Consider the following 19,310-nt stretch of genomic DNA (forward strand, 5'->3'; position numbering starts at 1 on the left):
ACATGTGAAAGTCCATTCCTGTTCTGGTCCAGGCCTGTGTAAATTGATGTTACAGCAGTCCTGGTGCTGCCATTCCTATTGTGCTAAACCTTCCTTTGGATCCAGCTCACTTTAGGATGCTGACCCATCCAAAAGACCTTTCTTGCTGGGTGTGTTACCTGTGTTGCTGTATTGTCCTTGGATTACTTTCCTGCTCATTTTTCAAACAGTGTTGGCTCACCAGGATGTCAGATGAATGCCAGTACTGGCATAAAGGAGGGTCAGGAGCATGCTGGAAGACAGATCAATGCACCCTGAATTTCTATCAGCTGAAATGTTCCTAGAGCCTTGGGCACAAAGATGTTAGTGAGGTGCCTTAGTGTCCTACATGCTCCAAGGAAACTGATGGGAGCCCTTGGATAATTTGCCTCGCAGGCAGTTCATTCATGCTTGGCGAGTTGCAGAGGCTCTGCCTGAGTGGAGAATGAGCTTTGCTGTTGACAAGTGTCAGAAGAGTTGCAGGCACTTAGGAGCTGAGAAGTCTTTGTGCTGTGGAGGATGACCTGAATCACCCAGCTTTTTCTGTCTTTCAGGTGCCCTGGTCTGTGTTCCCACTTAGGTTGCTCAGTCTGTGTCTCACCATAAAACAGCTTCCATGGATCATAGTTTTAATGGCTGTTGTGTATTTTAAGCACTCATTCTGAGCCACTGCTCAGAACTGCAGCAGACAGTAGCTGCTGTCAGAAGTGCATGTTGAGTGTCCTGACAGAGTTATAGAAACCAGATTTGTAAATCCCCCAGCTTTACTAAACCCTTTTCTTTTTTTTTTTGCTCTAACAGTGATACTTTTTCAGAATAAAGCAATCAACCTTGGTGTATTTTGTCTTCAGCTGAACCTTGGCTGAGGTAGACAACCACACTTTCCCCAGCATATCAGCACAATATAAAGCTGTTACATAACTGGCTACAAAAGGCACTTACAGAAGTCTCTGAACGGAGCAAAGGTGCTACCAAATGTAGGCATTCTGGGTTAACAGCTAGGAGAAATCCCAGGAGCCCTTACTGTTCATGCATTTTATTTTTTCATGGATTTTGAAGTGTGTCTGATGTGCTTCACCAAAAAATTCTCATTTAATATGTCTGAATAATGGAATGTGGATGGGATTTAGGAAGAACACAGATGTTTGTAAGGATCACAGAAGGGCATGAGAAAATGCCTTTTTTGTTTTGTTTGTTTTTGGTTTTGCTGGTATAAACCCTAATCATAAATCTATCCTTAGAATTTACATACAGTGCTTCTTGGAAAAGGTAAAAGAGAGAACATTCTGTGTCTTCCTTAGCTCAGAAGCTGAAAGGTGAGAGGATAAAGAAGAGAGGATCCAAAGACTGGATTTGATTAATTTTCCCATACACCCGTGGCAGCTTTCCTGTAGGATGCTGTTTTAAACCCAGAAGTTAAAGGAGAAAACCTGTGAGGTGAAACAGGATGTTTTCTGCGAGGTTTGGTTGCTCTAAGAGGACAGAGGAATGGTTTGTTCTTGATTCTGTGTGCAGTTGCAATGTGTAGGACAGAAGGCTTCCAACAGTATAGCAGTTTTATTTGGCTGTTGTCACAACTGATAAATGCTGGTATAACATGTGTAGGCTCTGTTGTGGTTGTTTCTGTTCTGATTTTTATCAACTCCTCTTCAGGGAAGCCTTTATTATGTAACATAGCTTTGTATCTCAGAGGATTTTGAAACAAGACAAGTGATTGTTGATGGAGTGGGAGAAATTTCTAAATGGAGTTGTCTGATTCTTTTATTTTTTTTTCCTGTGAGCAGATTTTTCCTGTGAAGAATATAGTATCATTAGGATTTTCTGGTGTATTTGCTGTATATTCACAGGCATTTCACTGAGCTGGTGTGTGTATAAGGAGTGAATGACTGCTTGATGCCATGGCATGAAATCTCTGTAAAAACAAAATGTAGAAAAATAAAGGAATAAAGTTGTTACTTCAGTGGCTTTCTTATCTGTGCTGCAGTTTAATTTGATTCAAATGCAATCCAGGGAAATCTCAAAGGGATTAAAAAAAGCAACAAAAACTAAATCCTTCTTATTGTGGCAGGGGAATTCTTGTAGGTGCAGTGGAATGAAGCATCAAGTGCAGTGCTGGAAGTGGAGCAGGATGCAGGAGTGAGCCTGGGACATGGCTCTGGGTGGCTGTGGCTGCGTAGGGCATGGCACCCCAAAGACTTGTAAACAAATTAATTGCTCCTTTCAATGAAATCTCTTCCTCCAAACCTTGTGCTTTACTTTTCAAATGCAACAGGTTCCACAATACCGTGCTGAAACAGAATGAGGAAGAAATATTTCCATCGCACGTGGTTTTGTTTGTTTCGATTGTGGTCATGTTTATTCCTTTGTTTGTTTCTTTGTTCGTTTCTTGGGGTTTTTTGTTTGTTTGTTTTTTGGTTTTTTTTGGGGTGAGATAAAGCTCTCTTGAAAGTCTGCTTGGAAGACCCCCACTATTTTTTGATAGCATGTATTCCTAAAAGATATCCAAGCAGTTTCTTCTAGTAAATAATGTGGGCTTAAAAAAAAAATTATTTTGGTTTATGGATTTATCATTTTGGAGAAATCTTATAATCAACAGAGATCATGGAGATCTTCTTTCCCTCGCATGTCTGTAATGAATATTTCTAAAGAACTTGGATTTCAGACTCTTTACTCACTCAGTCTTGCCATCATAGTAACAACAACACTAAAAATACTTCTTTTTCAGCCTTTAATTTTAAACTAAAATATTCCTGGAGGCTTTTTTTCTCTGCAAGCTGTCTGCATTTGGTCTGAAATAGAACACAGATTATGTTGAGGGAAGTAGCATTTCCTATCTTTGTGACTAAACTGCAGTCAAGGAACTCTTTCTTCCCTGTTCTGTCCTGGATTAACTTTGTGGATTATCTGACAAAAAGTCACTTTTCCTGCAGCTTGTTCATGGCAAACAGTTTGTTATGCAAGACTGAATACTGTGTAAGCCCTGGCCTTCTATAACCACAATCATATTTTTAAGTGGAGGGACAATGAGACTGACATTTAACTTCTCCAATGCCCCAAACATAACACTCTTGTCTTGTAACAGCAAGGAAGAGAATTACACTGCTGTGGTAGCTCTCTTACATCAATTTAAAGAACGAACTACCTCCCCAGTTACTGCTGCTCACAAAGGAAAGCCACAGTCACTGTGGAATCATTTGTAAAATGTGTAAAAGCAGACTCACACTCCAGCCTTGATAACTGCCAGTGAAAGTTGTAGCCTGCAAATATCCACTGGTGAGTGGGAGGTTTTCCTTTGGTTCATCTCTCCTCTTACTCCTCTTTGCAGTAGCATGAGACTTTTGGGCTCCTTGCTTCCCTAGTGAAAAAAATGATTTCTAACAATAGCATTATCAGTATTGATGAGATTCATTTTCTTCTGCTCGGCGTTTTGGGAATTGTGTTCCATTTATATGTGTTTGTTGAAATAAATCACTCCTGTGGTGTCAGTGGTACGTTCTGAAGTCAAGGACAATCCAATTAGTGTTGATTGGGATTTGGCAGCTAAATCCCTGCTCATTGAGCCAAGAACATGCTGGTTATTGCTTATCTGCTAGTGACTAGATAGATCCTGATTTTATGTCTCTAATGTTTACAGTTCTCAGTTTTCAATCTTCTGCAGATTGAATACTATGAAAAAATGCAATCATTGAACAGAGCTTGAATTCTTTGTTTCCTTTCTGGGAGTGTTGTGTTCTAGGTGTCAGAGTAACCACAACATTTGCACTGAGCTGGACGTGGGTGATGGGCTGTCACTGCTGCAGCCAGAACCAGCACTTGGTGACAGTATGGTCTGGGATTGTGTGTAGCTGTTGTGGGGGAAAGCTGAGAGACAGAAAAAACAAACTCATCATAATTCTGGATACAAATTCAGGATAGTTGCATGCAAAACCCCATTGGATCATGGGAGACCTCAGTGGATAAAAAGAGACAAAGGAATGTTACTGGGCTTATAAAATCAATCACTCAGGAAGAAATTCAAGGGGGGAAAAAATAGAAGATAGGAAAAATGTCCTTATCATGTCCTTTTACTGTGGTTCATGTGTTGTTTTCTAGGATTTAAAACTCCAGAAAATCCATTATCTGACACTTGGATTGATCTTCAGCAAGATAGAAAATTTCTTTTTTAAATGTTAGAGTGTCAGGTTGGGTCACTGGAATAGCAGCTGGAAGGAAGATGAGACATTCTGGCAGAGGATTTCTCAGATGCTTGTCGGGGAAAAGGGATGACAGCTCTTCTTTCTGGAACCTTGACTTCAGCTGTTGAAGGTTGTGGATTTTGTTGAGCTCCTTTTGCCAGCTGCTGTGGACAGTGATGCCAGGAGTGTTGTCAGACTCTGTAGTGGCTGCATGTCCTTCCTTGTGGCTCAGGAACCCTTTACAAGACATTGGCCACTCCTCCTGCTTACTCTATTTGGCACATTCTGGTATTTCAGAATGCTTTCTGTCTTCTAGTTTTATTCCAGAAGAATCTCTGCCTTATCATCTCTCTCACTTTCCCCTTCCTTCTCTCACTCTCAGTATCCATTTAACTCTCTTTATCTACTCTGTGGTTTTCTGAGATGAAGTCTTCTTGGCCACTCAGTCTGATTTCTTATGGTTTTCATCTTTAAATAAACAAATTCCAGTTCATCACGCAAACACCAGGGCCAGGTTTTGTCCCTTCTGTAAATTTTGGGCCTGAAAGCGTGTTTGGCAGAATTTTAGTTTAGGCCAAAAAAAAAAATCCTTTTCTCTCCAGTCTTATTTCTTGGAAGCAGAAAAAGTATTTGGTGTGAAATTTTACTGAAATAATTGAGCTGGAAACAGATGCCAACCATTGAGACTTTGTATGGTGCATTAAGTTTAAGTAAAAAATAATTGAAAATAGTTACAGAACAAGATAGAGCCCAATTAGAAATGCCTATAGCTGTTAGTTATTTGTGTATCTAAAAACATCACTCTCTTGTTTCTTAGTTTGTTATAACTGCACCAGTTAAAGTCCAGTAAAACTTTTAGTTTGACCACTGTGTTGTTGAAGTCTTCCACAGTTTAGATTTGTACATTTAACATGTGTATTTTTGTTTTGGACAAAGAAATGCAGACGCTGGTCCTTTTTTTGTGACTATTGTTCTCTGGGCTGTAAATCTAATTCCTAAATGGCAGTGAGAATAAGCTGTATGTGTGACTAACAAAATACTCAAGACTCAAAAGACAAAGTTGTGACCTTGTCATAAATTCAACTGTAATGGAATTTTAATTCTTGAAATATTGTTGAATTGGCATACTGTACTTTAAAAAAAAAAATTAAAGAAGCTGTGTTTTTGAATTCTATTACACATACTGCTTTTCATAATCATGCAAATTGCAATTGCATAAAAATAGAAGAAGGCCACATGCTTTGTTCCTGTGGAGCTGTTTCTTCATAATTAATGTATTTTCCCAGAAAAACACATAGTTGTTTTATGAAGCTTGTGTGATGACTGGGCTGTTACTGGTCTATATTGTTGGTGTGCTATTTTTAAACTAGGTTTAGTACAAAACATTCCAGTAGAACTTAGAAGAGGATTTCCATTTTCTTTCTTCTTGTTTTATAGTTTGTGAAGAGAGAATTAGTAGGTTTGGTAATTTTTAAGAATATATAATTTTTAAAAGAAGATTTCAAAGAAAAATTGGTGATAAAACCAATTTTAAAAGCCTTCCTAAAACATGCATTTAAACCCACATTTCCCCCCATAATTTTTTGGGGCAATTTAATCTATTTAGAGTCTTCCTCTTTTGGGCTGCAAGTTCTTAGAATCTTCATCCTGTGAGAGTTTTTTTCCTTCAGTGTATTTTGTTCAGTGGGCTGCCAGGCAGAATTTGCTTTTTGTGAAGTGTCTTAGCCTGGGGCCTCTGCCTGAGCCATAGGTTGTGCCCAGCTGCAGCTGAGGAACAAGTTGGAATTTCCTGTAAAGGGAGGGAAGAGCTGCTGCCTTTGGGATTCACCCTACATTTCTTACAAGTGCAATTATTGAATTATTCTTATTTTAGAATAATTCCTTTAATGCCTTTCGAGAGCTGCTTGCTTTTGCAAAATAGGAAGCTAATGAGCATGTGTCTCTCATGTTCAGTAAGTTTCAGCAGTGGTAGAAAGCCCAAGGTTTGAATGGATGCTTTTAGTGATATTTCCAAAATAAATAAGATAACGAGGCATACACACAGAATAAAAGGATGTTTTCTGTGGTAGTAAGTATTCAGTTTGTGTTCAGAAATCCATGCAAGTGTTCAAGGTGTTGCAGAGGAATGTTTCTCCCCATGGTAATTTATAGTGACTAAAACTGAAATGCTGATTTTCAGTGATAAATTCTGGTCCACTTTGCTGCAGTGAGTTCAGAGAACACCTGTGGAGGTCTCAGGTTTGCCCTTTAGCTGGAGGCAGCGATTTCAGACCCTGGTGCCAGTTCTGTGCTGAGGTTTGGACTCAAGCTACCTGTAAGCATGCTTGAAGCTGAGGCACCTGGGTTTGGAGTAGTGACAGTGTGTGTTCCCTTTTCCAGCTCTGAGGGTTGGTTCTTTCCAGCAGAGAGAGCTGGAGCATCCCAGAGCCCCTCACTGAGAGGGTGTGCTCAGCCTGCAGCTGTGGCTGCACTGCGCTTCAGCAGCACAGCCAAAGCAAGTGGCCCTGTTGTTTCAGCCACAGGCAACTGAAAAGAAAACAAAGCCATAGAGAGCCACATGTTTGTGATTCGGAATTCAAAACTCTTCTTTCAAAAGATTCCCTTTCCTGTTTGATCAGCGTGCATAAATAATGATACCGGGTTTGCCCCTGAGTAAACGGCGTCCGCTCAAGTTGTGGTGCTCCTGTAAGGTTGTTGTTTCAGCACCGTGTTTTCCAAATATTTTGTTTGTAGTGTTTATTATTAAAAGAGATGAGATCATACATGTTTAACAAAATAATCTCCTGGAGGCTGTTTTTTATCATTTTGTTCTCTTTTGCCACATGGCATCTTTTTGGAAGAGGCAAGACTGTCACTAATTTTTTGTGAGAGAGAAAAGACCTCAGAAAACATGCTTTGTGCCTTTCTGACTTTGTAAGATGTTTTTGCATTCTTACAAAATTATTTACATGCTTGTTTATGGGTTTCTTTATTATTATTTTTTTACTTTACAAAAATGTGGCCAGTTTTAGTAAATAGCCTTTTTTGGAAAACTGCAGTTCAAAAACATGGGGGTTCCCTGGTCTAGTCTCTGGCCATAGTTATTGGTAATCAGAGCTGCTCTTCTTGCTGATAGCCTAGTAGAAGACAGAAGGTAGCAGTTTACATCCATACTTAATTCTAATAAAAATGAGGATTGTTGCTCTTTACAGTGAGGTAGGATTTGAGAGGCCTAACTCAGAAGACCGTTGTTTTCATAATCTTTTGTTTTCTTGTGAATATGCCTAGCATTATTTGACATTAGAAAACCCAGAGGTAAGATTCAGATACAAGTAATAATAACAATAATATTTTTTTTTAAGAAAGGCCTTAACTGGTCTGCAGCTCATTGTTTCTGTCTTGTGGAAGAGACCTTGGAGATGTTTCAATTCCCAAGTTGTGATGGTTAAGGAGAGGATGCTGAAAAGTAAAACCTATGGATCTCCTATCTTCCTTTGTAACTGAGTTGTGTGTTCTGCTTATTCTCAGCCACTGTTCTTAAACTTATAATAAAGTCTGTGGGTTGAGTTGTTTCCTGTCCCTAACTTCTTTTCTCCTTCTCCTTCCTGACTCCCCAAAAATCAGTAATTCTTTTTAAGTTTCATATGAAAACAAGAAGAGTCATGGCTACTAATAAAATTCTGAAGCAGAAGACTCAGAATATAGTTCTGTTTAAAAATCCCCATATAAAGTCTAGAAATGAGCAGTAGAAAACCCTCATTACTTACTGTCTGTCTGGTATGTACTCCCTACCTAGTCTTAACTGTTCTCTTAAAGCTTTGAAAATAGACTTGCAGAGACCAAAACATAAATTGTATGTTTTATTAGATTTGATTTATGGTCTTATGAAAACTCTGGAGTTTTTTTATTCTTTTGCACTTGATGGTTACTGAGAGGAGCTTTGGACTTCAGTGATCTTCATGTAGTTGTATAAAGCACCATATGCTTTCTGCAGTTTTCACAGCAGATGGACCAAGGTTTTGTCCACATGGTCTTGCCAAACTTAATTAGCAGCAAATTTTCATGTCTGAATCTAAGCTATTCCTGATTTAATGGTGAGAGTCCCAAGAGTTATGTACAGATTAAAGGATCATAGAATGGTTTTGGTTGGAAGGGACCTTAAAGATCCTCTGGTTCCATGGGCAGGGTTCCCAACTTTCCACTGGATTGGATTGTCCTTCCTCTGTTGGGACCTCCAGAGGTGGTGGAGCACCCCAGGTGAACTCTCAGGAGAGCAGAGGAGGAGGAGGGAATCACCTCTCTTGACCTGCTGGTGAAGGACGGGTGCAAGTGGTCACTGTTCCTGGGCAAAATTGGTAGCATGGACCCCCAAAATTAATTTTGCAGACCTTTTTTTGTTCAACCTGTAAATATCAAGTAAAAAAGGAAGTGGAATGCTTAATGCTTAAGACTTTTAGATGATTAAAAGACAGTAATTAAAATAATTCTGAATAGCTGAATCTAAAGCTTGTGGTGAAGGGCTTCAGACAGAGCTCATGATACTGAGTGACTAGAATGTTCAAATTTCATTCAAATGAAATGCATTTTTATAAATACAAGCCAAAGTACATTTAGTGGTGAGAAAGAATTCATAGCAATGGTCTCTAATTTAGCTGTTGTCACTAAGTGGAAAAGTTCTTGGAATTTGTTGGGACAGTTCTCTGTAAAACTTCAGCCTGAAGTCTGGTATGGCATTAGTAAACTCAGAAATAAACAGTGTGGAATTGTGAAAAAACCCACCCAAAACCCCTGTGGTGTTGGGACTTGCAGCTCAGGGGCAGGAATGGGTTAGGTGAACCCCAGAGGTCCTGCTCAGCCCTGATCTCTGTGATCCAGACCCCTAAGACTGCACAGGACCAGTGGCAATTGCCTGGTCCCTTCTCCTCTCCCGAGGCTCAGCTGCTGCAGCCTTTGCTGCTCTGCCTGGGCAGACCCTGACTCATTCTTAGAGCCCTCCACACCAGCCCTTCACACCTCCTCTGGCAGCCTATTCCAGCTCCTCTGGCTGACTTTCAGGAGACTTTTCAGTGTTTGAGTCCTGTGGGTTTGGGTACAGTTGTCAGCCTGTTACTGCTCTTCTCCTTGAACTGTGGGGACCCAACTGGATGTGGTAATTTACATGAAATCTTACCAAAATACAGAGTGAGACTGGTACTTGCTGGTTTTGTGGGCAGTTCTGTGACGTCACTCTGAGCTTTTTATTATTATTATTTTTTTTTTTTAGCTCTCAGCATCACAACACTGAGGGTCACTTTGTGGTCTGCATTAAACTCTGCATCCCTTTTACCTAAACCACATTTGGGCCTTCCCCTATATGTGGAGTCAGGTGTTCTGGCCTAACTCTGCAGCTTTGCAGTTCTCCTTAGTCACACTCTTAACATTTTTTCATAACTTTTTTCCCCAGTCTTTCAGGATCACTTTGAATTCTTATCTTGTCCTCTACTCTATTATCTTCATTTTCAGAAAAGAAATAATTTCTGTATATATAAATATTTTTGTAAATATATATGTTTATATATTAATAGAATAGGTGCAGTTATATTCTGTGCTTCAGCCTGCAGCAACTTCCATCAAAACTAAACCAAAACCCACTTCAAACCAAAACCCAAGCATTGGACCCCACAATGGCTCACATATCGTGTCTGAGAGATAGAATTAGTGCTGCTGTAAATATGATTGAGTGTGTGTAGTGGATAAATTTGCAGAAAGCACATTCAGATGGTGTCCCTAGGCACACTAAATTTTGGGTTGTTTGGGGAGCATTTAAGTAGGGTGATATTTTAAGAGTCAGAGACTTCAAGAAACAAGTTGGCCAATTATTTCCTGAACAGCAGAACTAGTGACGTGTTTCTGCACATTTTTGTCTTTTGTCTGGAATGGCCCTGGTAGTGCTGCTCCAGACAAGGAACAGGGTGTCTTGAACACTAACTTTTCTTCAGCTCAGGGTCGCTCTGTGTTTATTTATTTATTTGGGTTAAAGGCCATTGGTCACACAGACGTCGTTTCTGTAGGAAACCTCTCTGCAAGGAGCAGCTTTACTTGTGAGAACACCATTTAGGAGAATGTTTGCCTGCCTTTGTGGCAGACACATTATAATATGCTCCAGTTAAGACTCTGGGCCTGCCACAGCCTCAGAAGGGAGAGGTTGTGTTCTATTAATTAATTACGGGCCCATAGTCAAGTGGCATTTAATTGTTTGCTAGGACATGGAGGTGACTCTGTTTTCTTTGTTTGTGCTCTCATTTTAGGCAACCAGTTCCTTTGGTTTCTTGCAATTGCAAAATATGCATTGAGAAGTTAAAAAATTACTATTTTTACTGCTAATGGGGCATGCACTGGAAGTGCATTTGGATGTGCAAAATCTTGGCAGTGTAGCTTATTTATGGGGCAGGAGATGGCAGTAAGGAAATAGGTGATTTAGCAGAAGCACAGAACCATACTCTATTCTTACATTATGGTTTCAAGAGAACTCTCAAAACCCCTGAAATACCATAATAATCATTCAAATTTACACGTTTATGTTTATTTTGTGCCTTCCTGTTTGATTTTTTTTGGGGGTCCTTTTCCAATCAGGTATTTACCAGCATTTGCAATGCTTGTTTAGAGATCAGGTGAAATATTCTGTGCTACGTGAGCCAAATGCAATTCACAGTTCAGCTTTAGAGAAAACTGCTGGAGTTAGAAGTAATACAAATACACAGTAACACTTGTGATGTTTCAAAGTTTGTGTCTGTGGATTTCAAAGAAATTTGCATACAGCATTATTTTTAACGATTCACATTCTTTGTGCTGATTTTTAATTTAAGTCACTCTGGCAGCTGGTTCTGCGGGCAAGGAGGGAATAGGGAATGAAATGCTGATAACCTCTGTGAGCCAGAGCACAAACAAACAGTGTTTAACTTGGGGACAGCTGAGGGTTTTCCAGACAATGGTGTTAATTTTGATTGCCTGTTTGAAGTAGCCCCATGCTTTTTGTTCTCATTTCGGAAGCCAAACACGTTGTTTGGAACTGGTGTGCAGCTGTGAAGAACAAAGTTTGTCATGCAGGAGCTGAGCAGGATGACATCAGGGGATGATGGTGGCTGCTGTGGCAGCGTGCTGCTGTTTGTCCCTGCTGTGGGAGCGTGACCACGGCCATGGATTCCTTTCATTTGGGGGCAGGCAGGCAGGCAGGGTGGGATTGCATTCTCTGGTATTTTTGGACCCCTTGTTAACGGGGGCTGCTGTTGTTTTGGGGCGCTGTTGCAGGGTGTTCCCCAGGGCAGTGCTCCTGCAGGGGCAGCTCAGGCTGTTTGCATGGTGACACTCCAGCCCTTTGCAATTTAGCCATAATTGTGGAGCCTTCTCACATCCCCTGCACATCCCCAGCTTATGGAGTGCTGCAGAACGTGGAGCAAAACGTGCCTAAACCCTCAGGGCCCAGTTCTCTTGAGGGAGAATGCTGCTTTGGAGTCCTGGCTTGCACAGGGCAGTGTGGGCTCAGCTGGTACCTGGGCTGAGCAGCCTGAGAGTTGGCACTGGTGCCATTCAGGCAGGTGGGTAAGGAGCTGGTTTTTGCTAAATACATATGGGCCATAAGATATGCTCAGCTTACTGGAAGCTCTTTGTGTTTTTTCCCTGTTTTTAGTCTATAGTCAGTCCAGACAAAATATTTGGCCTACCAGGATATGTGAATCATTCTTCTTTGTAAAGCATCATTTATCATCTGTGTTCTGAAAGGGTTTTGTATGAGGAAAACATTGAATACACTCAGAAATTTTTATTGTCAACGTGCGTTTTTACAGCTGTTGTATAAAAATCTTGCTTTGTTGAGATCAAAATATTATTTAATTGTTTTAGCCTATTGGGATCACAGGAAATATACAGGGTGGGAAACTCCCAAATGACTTGTCACTCTCCATCATCTGTAGGTGAGCAGTGGCACGCAGACTTAAATAAACAAATCTTAGCAGCTGGTTAGTTCTGGGAAAAAAGAGAAAACTTGCTTCCTCATCCTTTATCATTGCTTATACTTATGTGTTGAGTAGAAGAAAAGCTTTGAAACTTACCTAATCAATGCAAAAATATATGTACAGTACAAATCTGTTGTTAAGGATTGAGTGAACAGGTTGAAATCAACTTCTGTTGATTTTTTTGTCTTTTAGTCTTGTTTTAAATTAAACTAAGCCAGGTTTTGAAAGAAACTAATGCACGTGAGGAGGGTACTGTCTAAAATTCTGTGGGGACTTTCAGTGAGCATCTCAGTACCCACAGATCTGTGGCAGCTGCTGTGAAGTTGAGGGAAAAATAATGTTGTAGTAGACAGTTGAGATGGCCTTCCAGTCACAGAATTCTGTTTGAACAGATTTTGTATCGAGTATGATGCAAGGAAGTTTGCTGACGTGATACATGTGAATGATACCTGCTGGGTGGGAGTTGTATGGATCCATGTTCCAGTTCCTTCATTAAAGGGCTGTGGCTCTGCAAATGCTTAGAGGCAGGAAGCATTATGGAAAAACAGTTTTTAAGTAACTAAGGAATGGAAAAGGGCAGCGGAAGAGGAACTGTGAGATGACAAACATTGTCTATTAGAGATCAAGAGTGCAGTGTACAGAGGAACAATCCTGTGAGGGTGGTGGAGAGGGAACAGGGACTTGGAAGTTGGGGCAGATTCTTATTGCAGAGGACTGGAAAGTAGATCAGGAGGAAGTGAGTTGCAGAGCTAACATCTTGCATGTTGGGGTTTGCTAAGTAATATTTACAGGTTGGGTTGAGATGTGGGTAGTTTGTGCAAGCTCCAGAACAGGAATTTGCAGTGAGGTATGGGATTACAAATAAAGACTGCATTTAAGGCTAAAGAGAGGGAGTTGGAGAAATGAGTTGCATGTTATCTCTGCAGCGCTGTCACTGCGTGGGATGTCAGAAGGGCTCTTATGAGGAGGATTCTCCTTTACACATTTCAGATTTGAGGAGGATTGTTTTGATCTGAGGCAGATGAAAAAGAGATGTGTGTGAATATACAGCTTTTGAAAGAAAGAAGTGAGGACAGAGGGGATTTATCTGTCTCTGCTGCCTGAATTGTGTTGTTCACAGGCCCTGGGTTGAAAATTTCAGATGAACTGGCTTAGTCATGTATTGCAAGAATATCTTGAATTTATCAAGATGTTAACTTTTAACACAGTTGGCAAATAGTATCCAAAAGGGATTTTAAATTTTTGCAGGACCTGATAATTCCCTAGCTCTAGGGTGACAGTGTGTCCAGTGTAAAACATCATTAAGTTACATTTATGTTGCAATTTAGCAGGAAACGTGCATCTCTCACGTAAGATCTTTCCTTTGATTCCAAGCAAGTGCTTTTTACTAAAATCAATGAGGTTTTATTTGATATTGTGGAAATACTTTTTTATTGATCAACTACCCAACCTTGAAATGCTTTCAGAAGTGATGATTGTTTTGCTTCAAAGTGTGTCACACCAACTTTAACGAGTTGCACTCTGCTGTTTATGTGGAGCGTCTTTCTGGTATTGAAAACATCAACCCACACCATGTCTAATCTTAGAGTAGACTGAGAGCTTTGGAAACCTTCACCTTGAAAATTTCAGAAAGTTCACTGCCTTCTGTATAAAGAATGTTATTTACAAAGGATTTTTCCACGTATTTGAGAGCAAGATGTGTGCTGTAATGCACGCTTACTTTGCTTTCTGGTTTCTTGGCTTCAAGGAGGAGCTGCTTTTTTGCTGCTGTATCTTTTACACAGATGTGTGTTTTGCTTAATTTTACTCTAATCCTTCATGTATACTTTTGATGACAAAGAAGTAACAGATCCTCCTTTGCAAAGCGTTTGGATACTTTACTGTGTACAAAAGCATCACTTTGAACTCTGAAAAAATTACTGTAATGAAAGAGCTGAGTTCCAAACGTGTCAGGGTTGAGCTTGAGAATAAACGTTCTGCATTTTTAGCTGCTCTGTGCAAAGACAGTCTTTTTGAACATGAAATATGTGATTACTATGTGTGAGAAGGTGCAAAGCACTTTTTATTTGATGTAAACACTGTCATAATGCTGCATGTTCTGCTTTACTCCAGTGTTTATGATTACACTTTGTATTATTTGGTAAGGAGGCATAAAGATCTTCTAAAGAAGCATCACAAAATAGTCTAAATTATGTCAAGGATAAAATTGATTGAAAACCAGAAAAAAGCCTTTGCCTTTTCAGTCATTAAGCAGACATTAAGCCCAAATGCTCAAGCTGAGGGAAGAATAGTGCTCTGGTGTAGGCACACAGTTTGTGGGAATTGGGAGTGGGGCTGTGGCTGAGCCCCATCCCCAATGGGCTGCAGCTGTGAAAGGCAGGTGAGCAGTGTTGGAGGTGCTGAGCCAGGGAGTGCTGAGGGGTTACTGACCAATCACCAAAGGGAGCACAGGGCTCACAGGTGCAGTGCATCAGCAGGTATGAAGGGTATGAAAGGTTGGGCCAAAGAAGGAGAAGGGCACAGGCTTGCACTCTTCTGAGGTGAGATGATGTTACTCTGTATGGGCAGATACCTGAAGCCTTCTGATGAGGTAGGGTGATACTGTGAATGGGTTGGAGCTTTCTGAAATTATTTGGTGATTCTCTGTGTGTAGTGACCCTCTCAAGTGTGACCTGTGCTCTGGTGTGTGCTGTGGCACTCTGTCACAACAGAACTTGCCATCCTGGTATGGAGAGGTCTGTAGAGCTTGTGAGCGCAGTCCATGGCAAATCCTGCCCTGTCAGTGGGATGGTGCAGAGGGACAGCTGAAGGAATGTCCTGGAGGATAGGCCTGCAGAAGGTCTCCACTGTGGGTGTTGCCATGGAGTATACAGTTTGCATGTGGAAGGCTCTGCAGAAATACCTGGAAAATCTGGTTTAAAACTCTGATCAGTTCCTTTCTGCCTATAAAGATGCAGCTCTGAGGTAGCAGATGTATGTGGAATTCCTGGGCAGCGCCCAAGAGAGGGTGTAGGAATCCCAGGTGTGCACTGCTGTAGGTGAGGCCCTTCTGCTGCAGGGGGAGGTTGCTGGGGCTGTTGAGAACTGCTCTGGTAGATTTGCTCTACATCTCCCCTCATCCTGCAAGTAACATGGGTTGAACTTGGGCATTCAGGCTGCGGAAATACAGAATACATTCTAGGTCCTTTCTTTTATTTCTATAGGGCTGCCTTGTTAGGTTTTGCAGCACTGAACTGATGTTTTGTCCTTAGTGGAGAACATTAGAGGAGTGGCTTTGGGCTCTTCAGTTTAAACTGAAGGTCATAATTAAACTTTTTCAATAGTTGTTCTGTTTGGTTATGTTCTGGTTTGAGTCATGAAGGAGTTGCCGAGTTGCCTTTTTTATTTATTCTGATGGACACAATAGAGTTGGGGTCTGGTAGGATTAGTAAGACAAGAAAAATTCTTGTTGGCGATATATCCAGAAATTGGAGGTTTTTTCTTTTTTTTTTTTCTCCTGGAGGAGAAAGATGTTCTTAAGAATAAATCAGGCTCCAGACATTTAGCATAAGTTTTATTTTTTCTTCTTTTAAATTGAGGGTACTTATCCTACTTCATGTACCTGCATCAGAAAAGTTGGGAGTTTGCCATTTTAGTTCCAAAGCAATGGCTAAGCAGTCTAAAGTTTCTCTTAGTGCAAACATGGGATTTTTTTAATTCAGATTTTGAATGTCAGTTTTAAACTTTGAAAGTACTGAAGCTTGAGTACTCAGTCTCCAGCAAGTTCTTTTTGCCTCTGCTTTTCCATTGACAATCAACTTAACAAGAAAGTCCATGAGGCTGAGGCTAAATAAATAACAGCAGGTACAAATCCAGGGTAAGGGTAACAGGATGATATGTGCAAATCTTGTAGCTCTTTTTTGCACATTTCTGTTAAAATAAGTTCTTAAGTAATACAAGTCCTCAGAGGTCTCCTCTGTGTGAAATGTGTATTTAGCACTTGAAAGTCATGGTGATGCCAAAGAACATAGGAAGTTCTATAAAAATTAACACCATTTACTGTTTAATAGGGCACAAAATGTACTGTATAGCCAGGGATACAGTTTCATGATTGCTGGGTTTTCCATGTATTATCATTTGAGACTTCTGAAAAGCAGCTTTTTACCAGCGGCTAATAAATTATTTCTGTATGACTGTGTTGCTAAAACAAAAAAATGGCAACAAATTATGAATGTTCAGTAGCAGGTCTGTATCTTCTCTATCTTCAGGTGTTCTCAATAATTGTCAAAATACTTTTATTCTTTAGAAAGCTTTAAGTAACTTTCCTATTCTGCCACTTGAACAGAAGTCAACCCCAAAAGCCAGCCCTGCTGAGCTGCATGAAACCAAGGGAGGCAAACAAGTACACAAATACCATCTCAGAAAATGTACCAAACCACAACCCACAAACCACCACCCCAGAAAAAAACTGCTCAAAACAAACCAAGAAAACTCCCCAAGTAAAAACCCCCAAACCCCAGGAAATGACTTGTTTCATTTCCTGCATGTTTTCTAGAGAAGTTTGGGGCTGTCAGACTCACAAGTGGGTTCTATCATTTCATTTGCTGAGGGAATGGGTAGCAATAGGTTTGATAATGTTTGTGTTCAGTCACCTGAGGGGGTAATGCATGGGAAGGATAAAAAGGTACCGCCTGCTTCTGCCACACAAGAGGGTTTTTACCTCTGTGCCAGGAAGAAATTTTTGTTAAATATTGTTCAGTGTTTGGGCAGTGACATGCATTGTCTTATGTCCAACTTCTCTTCTGCAAGCTGCATAAGAAAAGTTTGTGCCTCACTTGGTGATCTGTACTCTGCATGTAAATTGAAATAGTTCTGTGTTTCCAGGATAGGGGAAGGAGAAAAACAGTAGATATACATATATATATGGACATCTACATGGTGTGTATATATATATATACTATATATATAAAAATAATTTTTTTGCGTGTGTGTATGAACTGCTTTTTTAGGGAGTGCTTTGGATATTTTCCTGTTTTATTTCATTGTACCTCTGAATTGAAATCTTTCTCACTTGTGTTAATTTCAAGTTAATGTGTTTTTTTGATTGTGTTGTGCGTAAGTAGGGCACAGCCCAAAACCTGGCTGGAGTACATGGAAATTTGCTCCAGTTTAAAGACAAATGATTGCTTTGTAAGTTGCACCTTTGAATATTTGTGCTGCCATATTAATTGTGGTTTTGTCTTAGTAATAGACTTGCTGTGGCCCAGTAAGTCTGTCAAGGGCCACCTTACCTGCTATCCACAGCACTTTTAGGATTTAAAGAAAAAATTCAAAGTCATTGGTGGATGTTTTTTTCCTCTCTTACATTCTTTCACAGTGTATGAGAAAGTAACAAATGGTGAAGCTAATCTAGCAAGTTTTTTTTTCCTGATTAATTTATTAATCAGGAGTTAATAAAACTAATTATTCAGTGCCATACCAGTTAGAGATTCAGAACTGAAGAACAGGTTTGAAATGGTAACTCAGACTTTGCTGTGGCAGGGCAATAATAGTGACTCTGTCATGGGGACTGCACAAAGGTAAGAGGATGAGTAATGAGATGGGTTGGGGAAGATTTCCTTGGGTAAAGTTGACACTGGGGTTAGGTGGAAAATAAAGATGTGCAGGTTGTGTGCCTGGGGGAGCTGGGTGGGTAGGAGCTGTGCTGTTACCTTAATAACCACTGAAATCAACTTAGATTTTGTACTTTCAGGTAGCTCCTTCTGTTTTGTTACTAATGATGCTCTTCAGACTCTTCTTTCATTCTGACAGAGAGGTTCTGTTTTCCCCTCAGGTCTCCATGGAGACTTTTGGAGTTCAAGTTAGGAGAGGTTATGTACACACAGTGTTGTCTTGTCATCCGTAACTTCTCTGTTCTCTAAACTAATCCCAAGCACTGAAGTGTGTGATGGCTCCACTGCAGCCCTGTACGTAAGAAAAGACATGCTGGGGAGGAGAAGGCTGTTTGTCTTGGACACTGCTTTCCTGCCATGCTCTTTTTGTGGTGTCAGGCTTCTGAATAATGCCAAATGCTGACTGGATTAGTAAAAAACCTTGCTGTTTATAAATTCAGAGAGCAGCTCTCATACATATCTCAATTATTTGGCTTACTAAGCCAGAAAATCAGATAAAGAAATCTCAACGTGTTGGTACTTTGGCTGGTTAACAGAGTGATAAAAATTTTTACTTTAGCAAACAGATTGTTTACAAGATGGGATTTTTGGTTTTGCTGACAATATTGATCACATACATTACCTGCTAATTCTTTCTTGCTGTGGCCCAGGCTTACATGCTAAAATACCTTTTATACAAAGGCCAGCAGAAGCAATTTCCAGTGTATTATATGTTGTATATTCTGAGTTGTAAGTTTACAGTCATTACTTAGTTCAAAAATAAGATACTAAAATACGTATTTCAGTGTATAATGTATATTTCTATATGCTGTGTATGGATGTATTTTTGGATAACACTGTCATCCTGAACAAACTAATAGACTGTAGTAAGTTTTTTTTTCCTGTCATGGTGCCTGTATCAGGTGTCCCAGTAAAAGAGATGTAGTTTGAGAAATTTATCTGTGTTGTAAAGGGATTTTTTTTTCTCCTCCCCCAATCCTTCCAGTAGCCACTGGTTATGTAGAGAAGGAAAGGATAAAGTGTAGTGTACCTGAAAGTGTAGGTCATTTGCCTTACATTGTAAAAAGAATTTCCTTAATGAATAAAGCAGTTAAACAAGATCTTGCAGGTCCAGTGAAGAGAAATTCAGGCTTGATGATGCTGACAGTTATTACTATGGAATTATAAAGCTGGAAGCTTTCACATTACATCAGAAGTAAATGTGACATGAATATGCTGGTTGTCAGTGGATTCATTAACTTAAAAAGGAGAGATTTTACACTGGCTGCTCCTGCTGATGTGTTTGGTTGTAGTTCAGTGGTAGAAGAGTTTTGTACTTAGGTTAGGGAAGGCAGAGGGTTGGAATTGTGTGGATGCACAGTAATTTTATAGCTGATGGATCACTGCTGAAAGCAGCTCTTGTGCTGCAGTGCTGTCCTGGCAGCTCTCAGCTCTCAGAGAGCCCCTTGAAGGGCAAGTGTAGGAAAGGTCTAGGAACTGCCCTTGGGCTTTCTGAG

The 19,310-nt window shown here is 40.2% G+C and overlaps 1 protein-coding gene across 6 annotated transcripts in view; it reads left to right on the plus strand.

Annotated features, from left to right (window-relative positions):
* SBF2 (SET binding factor 2) overlaps positions 1–19,310 on the plus strand; it is a 231,677-nt gene that overhangs the window by 2,486 nt on the left and 209,881 nt on the right. The window contains exon 1 of one of the 6 annotated variants that reach the window (XM_059473899.1): positions 14,710–14,753. The exons of the other annotated variants lie outside the window; for them this stretch is intronic. The gene's annotated coding sequence lies outside the window, so the exon portion shown is untranslated. Of the gene's footprint in view, positions 1–14,709; positions 14,754–19,310 lie in introns of those variants that run through there. 6 annotated transcript variants of the gene reach the window in all.

This window comes from Ammospiza nelsoni, chromosome 6 (genome assembly GCF_027579445.1).
Source record: "Ammospiza nelsoni isolate bAmmNel1 chromosome 6, bAmmNel1.pri, whole genome shotgun sequence".
In the NCBI taxonomy this organism is placed as follows: Eukaryota; Metazoa; Chordata; class Aves; order Passeriformes; family Passerellidae; genus Ammospiza; species Ammospiza nelsoni.